The 7,203-nt window shown below is 42.5% G+C and overlaps 1 pseudogene; it reads right to left on the bottom strand.

Annotated features, from left to right (window-relative positions):
* Positions 1-3,773: 3,773 nt before the first annotated feature.
* LOC124721790 lies at positions 3,774-3,868 on the bottom strand (annotated as a pseudogene).
* Positions 3,869-7,203: the final 3,335 nt, after the last annotated feature.

The following is a 7,203-nucleotide window of genomic DNA, read 5'->3' as shown; positions in this document are numbered from 1 at the left end:
TGCTACTAACAGCGACAAACACGCCACCACCGGTTGCATGCAATCTAATCTTTCTAAACACCGTCTGTGCCTTTGTAAAAATTTCGGCAGAATTTATCTCTGGCTTCAGCCAGCTTTCTGTACCTATAACGATTTCAGCTGCGGTGCTTTCTATCAGCGCTTGAAGTTCTGGTACTTTACCAACGCAGCTTCGACAGTTTACAATTACAATACCGATTGCTGCTTGGTCCCCGCGTGTCCTGACTTTGCCCCGCATCCTTTGAGGCTGTTGCCCTTTCTGTACTTGCCCGAGGCCATCTAACCTAAAAAACCGCCCAGTTCACGCCACACAACCCCTGCTACCCGTGTAGCCGCTTGCTGCGTGTGGTGGACTCCTGACCTGTCCAGCGGAACCCGAAACCCCACCACCCTATGGCGCAAGTCGAGGAATCTGCAGCCCACACGGTCGCAGAACCGTCTCAGCCTCTGATTCAGACCGTCCACTCGGCTCTGTACCAAAGGTCCGCAGTCAGTCCTGTCGACAATGCTGCAGATGGTGAGCTCTGCTTTCATCCCGCTAGCGAGACTGGCAGTCTTCACCAAATCAGATAGCCACCGGAAGCCAGAGAGGATTTCCTCCGATCCATAGCGACACACATCATTGGTGCCGAGATGAGCGATCACCTGCAGATGGGTGCACCCTGTACCCTCCATGGCATCCGGAAGGACCCTTTCCACATCTGGAATGACTCTCCCCGGTATGCACACGGAGTGCACATTGGTTTTCTTCCCCTCTCTTGCTGCCATATCCCTAAGGGGCCCCATTACGCGCCTGACGTTGGAGCTCCCAACTACCAGTAAGCCCACCCTCTGTGACCTTGCAGACTGAGGGGCAACCTCTGGAACAGGACATGCAGCCATGTCCGGCCGAAGATCAGTATCAGCCTGAGACAGCCTGAAACCGGTTCGTCAGACAAACTGGAGAGGATTTTCGTTCAGCCCTCCGGAATGTCTTTCGCCCCCTGCCACACCTCGAGACGACCTCCCACTCTACCACATGTGAGGGATCAGCCTCAATGTGGGCAGTATCCCGGGCAGCCACAGTCGTAGTCAGATCGGGGGATGCGTGGGACGAGCTGGCAGTCCCCGACAAACCCCCATCCGGAACCCCACCGTGATGCCCATCGGCAACAGCCTCAAGCTGTGTGACCGAAGCCAACACTGCCTGAAGCTGGGAGCGAAGGGATGCCAACTCAGCCTGCATCCGAACACAGCAGTTGCAGTCCCTGTTGTGCAAAGAACGTCTGAACCAATCTACAGAGAGCACAAACAATTCGACACAAAATTTAAACGGTTATTAAAATACAAAATTGTCTAATAGATGCAGTAATGCTGCTACTTGCGCACTGCTGACACACTGCTCGGCGGCGGAAGGAGACTAGGCGATTTTACACTATTCAGGTACTAAAACGCGATGCTACAACTCTCAAATACTTTAATAGCCCGAAATTTATGAATTAAACAATGCGAGTACCAAAAACACGCAAAGGAATTAAAAATTAAACTATGTAACAAATAAGTGAGCTAAGAGTATACGACCTGCTGCTGCAGCTGCTTATCCAACGGCGGCAGGGAGCACACTGATGCCGTTGATCATTGCTGGTTCTTCCGCCTTTAAGGGCAGTTTCCCACCCCAAGGACAAGAGAGCACCCTGAACCTCTGTCCGCCCCTCCGCCCTCTTTGACAAGGCCGTTGGCAGAATGAGGGTGTCTTCTTATGACGGTAGTCTTCGGGCGCCAATGCTGATTACTAATGAAAATTTAAGCGGTGGCGGGTTTCGACCCGGGACCGAGGACGTTTTGATTATTAACCTAAGACTCTATCCCTAGACCGTGGCATAGTGGCAAAAAACCCTTTATTACGCAGCAAAATAAGACGAAAATATTGCAGTAGGTACATTAACATAAACACTGGAGAGTACAACAATGGTCCAATATTTATTCAGGGACTGATCTAAGTTTGAAGTATTTGGAACCCTTCGTCGAATGTTTGTTCGTCAATTTCGTGGAGAACGTATGAAGAGTCAGTATGTGCCGTCATTGGTGAAACATGATGGAGGATTGGTCATGGTTTAGGGGTTGTTTTGTGGATAATAATTAATGCGTGATTAAAGATGAAATGATATCGTGGGGTGTTGTTCAACAACGCAGTTCCACCTGACAAGAGACTTATTGATCGTGAATTCGTTCTGCAACAGGACAGTAATCTCAAATACGCTTCTAAATCGTGTAGAAGATATGCCAGAGATATATCAAAAGGAAAGAGAAATGTAGGGAACTGAAGAATATGGTTTGGTCAAGTGACTCAACTGACTTAAACCCCATTGAACTCTTGTGGGATGAAGGTTGGTAAGAAAGTTAGGTCATCTAATGTTGAAGACTTACGGAATAATTTACAGAGATGTTGGACTGCAACAGTTTCAAAATTTTATGTCAAGAATTGAAGAATTTGGCAGTTCATTTGAGGGCTAGCAGTGGGTAGTTTGAAGATGCTAAAATCTAAATTACTTTGTATTGTAGCTAATGATGCAGAGATCAAATACTTAATTTGTTGGTCTATTTAGTTTACACGATGTGTTTGTAAATTAAAGTAAAGTATATAGTTTAATCATTCTTGATCATAACTTTTGATCGGCAGTATATGCAAAGAGTCTTACATGGTTGGACTGATGAAAAGTCTCAAAGGCGGTGGGTGCTTAGTTAGAATGAAAGAATACGTGTTCTGGTATTTGTGTCTTCTATGGCGCTAAGGTGCACTTACAGTATCGTGTAAAACCGATTGTTCAGCGCGTGTAAAAGATGGTACATTTTGACGATGAGGCCGCAGATTTATTCCAGTTCTAGGGTTTTATCTGCTCTATTTTATTACTGTAAATGAGAAGGATGAAATAGAAGGATTTCTACTGTAGGCAGCAGGAAGGAAAATTTATATAAAATCAGTAGTTTTGGCTACTTTCTCTTTAGTGACACAAAAGCCGTAAGCTTGCTGTGGGAATATGTAGCTGACAGAGGGTGAAACTGCACGCCCTCCCATTTGGGTGGGACTATTGTCGACCTTAAACATAGCTAGGAGTGCCCAAGAGACATTTACATGTCTCGGTGTATTATTTTGGAATAAAGAACTCAATTTACTGACCATCTTTAATGCTTATTAGTAAAATACTTCCAGGCAATCACGAGTTCTCAGACCTGCAAGTAGATGGGTAACAATGACAATTGAATAACACGATGAAACACGCTCCAGCCAATCGACCAAATGCCGACTACGTATTAGCATCGCAGCATGTGAATGAAATTTGGCTGTATTTCCTTTCCCGCCAGGATCTAATGCGTTTGTATTAGAACTTCACATATGATGTAAGTATTTCGTACCAAGAAGAAAATACGTGTGTCAGAATAGATAACTAGCCTTTCTACAGATCAAATCAACATCTTACAAGATGATTGACTTAAGTACTTTACTTCTCATGCTTTCTAATCAGCTGCTTCTTTACTTCGCCAGTCATGTTTTTAGCTAAGCAAGATACAAGTTATAATTAAGTTAAGGATTTTAGGGAACTCATTTCAAAATCTAACGTGGATGACCAGCCGAGAGGCTAAACCACCGTCCTCCAGAGCTTGTCCAGTGTCTTAACATTGCACCTTTGTTTCAATTTTTCTGTTTGTTTAGTTTTGTACTTAAGTATATCTTTTTGTACATTTTTTTTTTTTGCATTTTTGTTGATGTGTTTTAGAAAAATGTGTAACGCGTTTTGATTTTGTGTGACGTCCTTGTGGAGAGGCCAAGCTAATCTGTGTTTCGTTGCAATTGTCACATACGGAGTACTACCCAAAATTTCTGATAGATTGAATACGCAGGCAAAGAATAAGCAATCTAAGTTGCGTCATTATGCGTCCCTAGCTGCGTCCTTCAACGGCTAGTCTAGACTATTATATGACGTAGCGCGAGTGTGAGTGCAGCAGTCTGAGCATTGTTGCTGATTTCTGAACACTGTCTGCGAATTTCAAAATTGATGACTTGAAGAAGAAATTAAGTTTTCTTTTAGGCTCCGATAAATTTCAGTTGAAACTGATTGTATTCTAAGGACGGCTTTTGAAGAGGAAGCTTTGACCCAAGCAAAAACATCTGAGTGGTGTGAGCGATTTAATTATCGCAGCAACATCAAGTCAACGCAAATGATTTTTTTTTCTAATACGATGCCTTGAGAAGACTGATGGAAGCTGTAAAAAGCAAATTATTTGAGAGATGGGGAAACAAAGACTGGCTGCTGCATCTTGACAATGTAAATGAGGCTACTGGTGGCAAACAAAAACAACGTGGCAACAGTCATCCACCCACACTATTCGCCTAATCCAGCCCATTTCGATCTTATCTTCTTCCCGAAAATGAAAAGAGAAGCATTTTGACTTCAGAGAAGAAATTTTAGCGGAATCGCTACTAACGCTGTCAGTAAGTAGACTTTCAGCAGTGCTTCCATCAGCGCGAAAACCGCTGGAAGCGTTGCATACAAGCACCAAGGGAGCACTGAGAAGGCGACTGTGTAATTTCAGAAGAGAGGTAGGTTTTCAGATTTTTAATGGAATATTCTTGTAAATTATCGATTGTGGGTCACTTCTCTCGGTCCCAACAGTAAGATAAATTTTCTCTGGACGTGTCGAATCGAGATAAGGTGACATCGCGTGACATCCTCGCTCGAAAGATTTATTGCCATGTAACTGCTTCTTACGAAGGCCACAAACGAACTTACAGAAATGAATCAAAATAAATCACTTTGCGAAGTGTAGGAGACATCCTCGACTCCCCTAAGCGACATTCAGAGCATTACTTGATGAAAAATAAAACTTACCTCGATGATGTTTTGTTCAGAAAGGTACTACAAAATTTTTGTTTTATTTATATTAAGGTCCACATTACCGCTATAAACTCAGTGTTGTTAATTTTACCACATCCTCTTTCTTTAAAAGAAAAATTCTAGAAATAAATGCAAGTACCGGTTGTTATAAAGATAAAGAGAGGGATAAAAGTTTATTTCACAAGTGGCACACAGTGTGCAGCAAGCAGCTTTTTGAAAAACAGTTTCGTCCTCTTTTCAGCGCTATAATCAGAGCCAATGGCAGGCAGCCCTTTCATAATGACCGGACGTGCAGTTTTAAGCCCCGCTGGCGAGCTTTCATGCAAATAATCCTTTGAACTGAGCCGCTCGGATAGGAAGATCTGCGTGTAATGAAACACGTTTAATGCGCACGCCAGCCGCACCGTGAAGGCGCCGCGGCTCCCGCCGCCGCGGACCTTCCTTTGCAGCGCTTTGACGCAGGCACCTACCCTGCGCTCCAATCGCGCCGCGGCTGCAAGGCCGTAGCGCACGGAGCTGCCGCTCTAATCGCTGAAACTGCTACCTGCCCGGACCGGCCTCAAGTCTGTGTTTGCCTTTCCCTGCGGAAGCCGCCCACCGACTAGAAAGGCATTTGTGTGTTTAAGCGGTATGGTGCTGTCCGGTATTCCAACCCTTTGGCTGCGAATGGAGCTCGCTTGTAGGACATACATTGTAGGTAACATACATAATTTCGATCATAATAAAGCCTGTTTAGGCAAACTGATACATAAGATACCTACTAACTTTAATTTAAAAATGCCTGGCAAAAAGAAGTGCTATGCAATCTGTGGGTTACAACCAAATATATATTCAGTTACTATCATCATCATTGTCTTCCAAGAATTAGGCGTTGTAATCACCTGTTCCGGTCTCTGACAACCATCATTGCATCTCTTACGAAATCTACCTAGCTGTCTCCTTGCAGTGGACTAATATTTCATTATCTTTTTTGGCAGTCTCTTTTCTTTCATTCGGTCAACGCTCCTTCCATTTCGTTCTATTCCCTCCCATCTTCTCATTAAGTGAAAAAATTTTAAATCTCGTGTTATTGTTTCATTCCATATTTTAGCCATTTTATTAAGACCCCCTACATATCTCATGAACTTCATCTCTGCTGCTGGATACACGTGATTTTTCTTTTTTTGTCACTGCTCATGATTCGGAACCATATGCTGCAGTAGGTACAGTCATAACTATACAGAACTTCATTTGTTAATGTTACGATCTTCAGATCTGGAAAGCATTTATGCAGCGCAACTATACACAAAGCAATTGTAATATACAGTATCTGATGCAATATAAAAAAACTAGAAATACTACATATCTCAACAAAGAGGTTATTGCACATTTCTTAAAATGCAAGTAAGAGCACTCTTTTTCATGAACTGGCAGGTACGTAACAGACTAGAAGACTGATGGATAAGCATGTCAAAATTAAAACAACTGTTACAGAGTTGTTCATCACATACATCCGTCTTGTCTCACAACAGAGTGCATGATTGCAGTCGGTGCGCCGTTAGACTGGCAGGCGTAACCACATAGACGATGTGATCACTTACAGACACAGTCTATCCACACACTGTATTTACATTACAGTGTGAATGCTAATATTGTGGAATAGATCTAAAAGCAAGTTTTAAAAAAGTTATTTCCAAATAATTATTGTTTGTAGAAACTAAAAAATTATCCTTTTAGTGCTCATTACGCAATGTACCTACATAGGGGTTGCTTTAACATTTGATACATGTAACAAACCGAACAGCCACAAAGTCATTTGACCAACAGTGTACGCTCCGATTGTAGTCTGAGATAATCCTTCGTAATCACATAATAAAATGAAAAAAAAACAAACATTTTATAGGTTTTCTGATGGTCTTATAACCGTGTACGTGAATTTTACAAATTACTAAACGTGTATTAAGTAATCAATTTACATCAGTTCTAGTGACTCTATCAAATGTTAATGAAGTCTCTAAATAGGTACATTACGTAATGAGCGCTATAAGAATAACTTTTTAGCTTCTGTAAACAGCATTTATTTGGCAATAATATTTTTGAAACATGACTTTAGAGGTCTTACACGAAATTAGCATTCACACTGTAATGCAGTTACAGTGTATGGATAGACTGTATGTGTCTCTGAAGTAGCTGATCACATCGTTGATGCTGTTTCACCTGCCAGTCTATCGGCGCCCTGCCTACAACAATGTGCTCTGTACTGAGTGGCATAAGACGGTTGTATATGGTAAATGCCAATTCATGAGAAAGAGTTAGTGTTATTTTAATAAAT

Source organism: Schistocerca piceifrons, chromosome 1, assembly GCF_021461385.2.
Source record: "Schistocerca piceifrons isolate TAMUIC-IGC-003096 chromosome 1, iqSchPice1.1, whole genome shotgun sequence".
Taxonomy (NCBI): domain Eukaryota; kingdom Metazoa; phylum Arthropoda; class Insecta; order Orthoptera; family Acrididae; genus Schistocerca; species Schistocerca piceifrons.
This window is presented reverse-complemented; position numbering and strand designations above follow the sequence as displayed.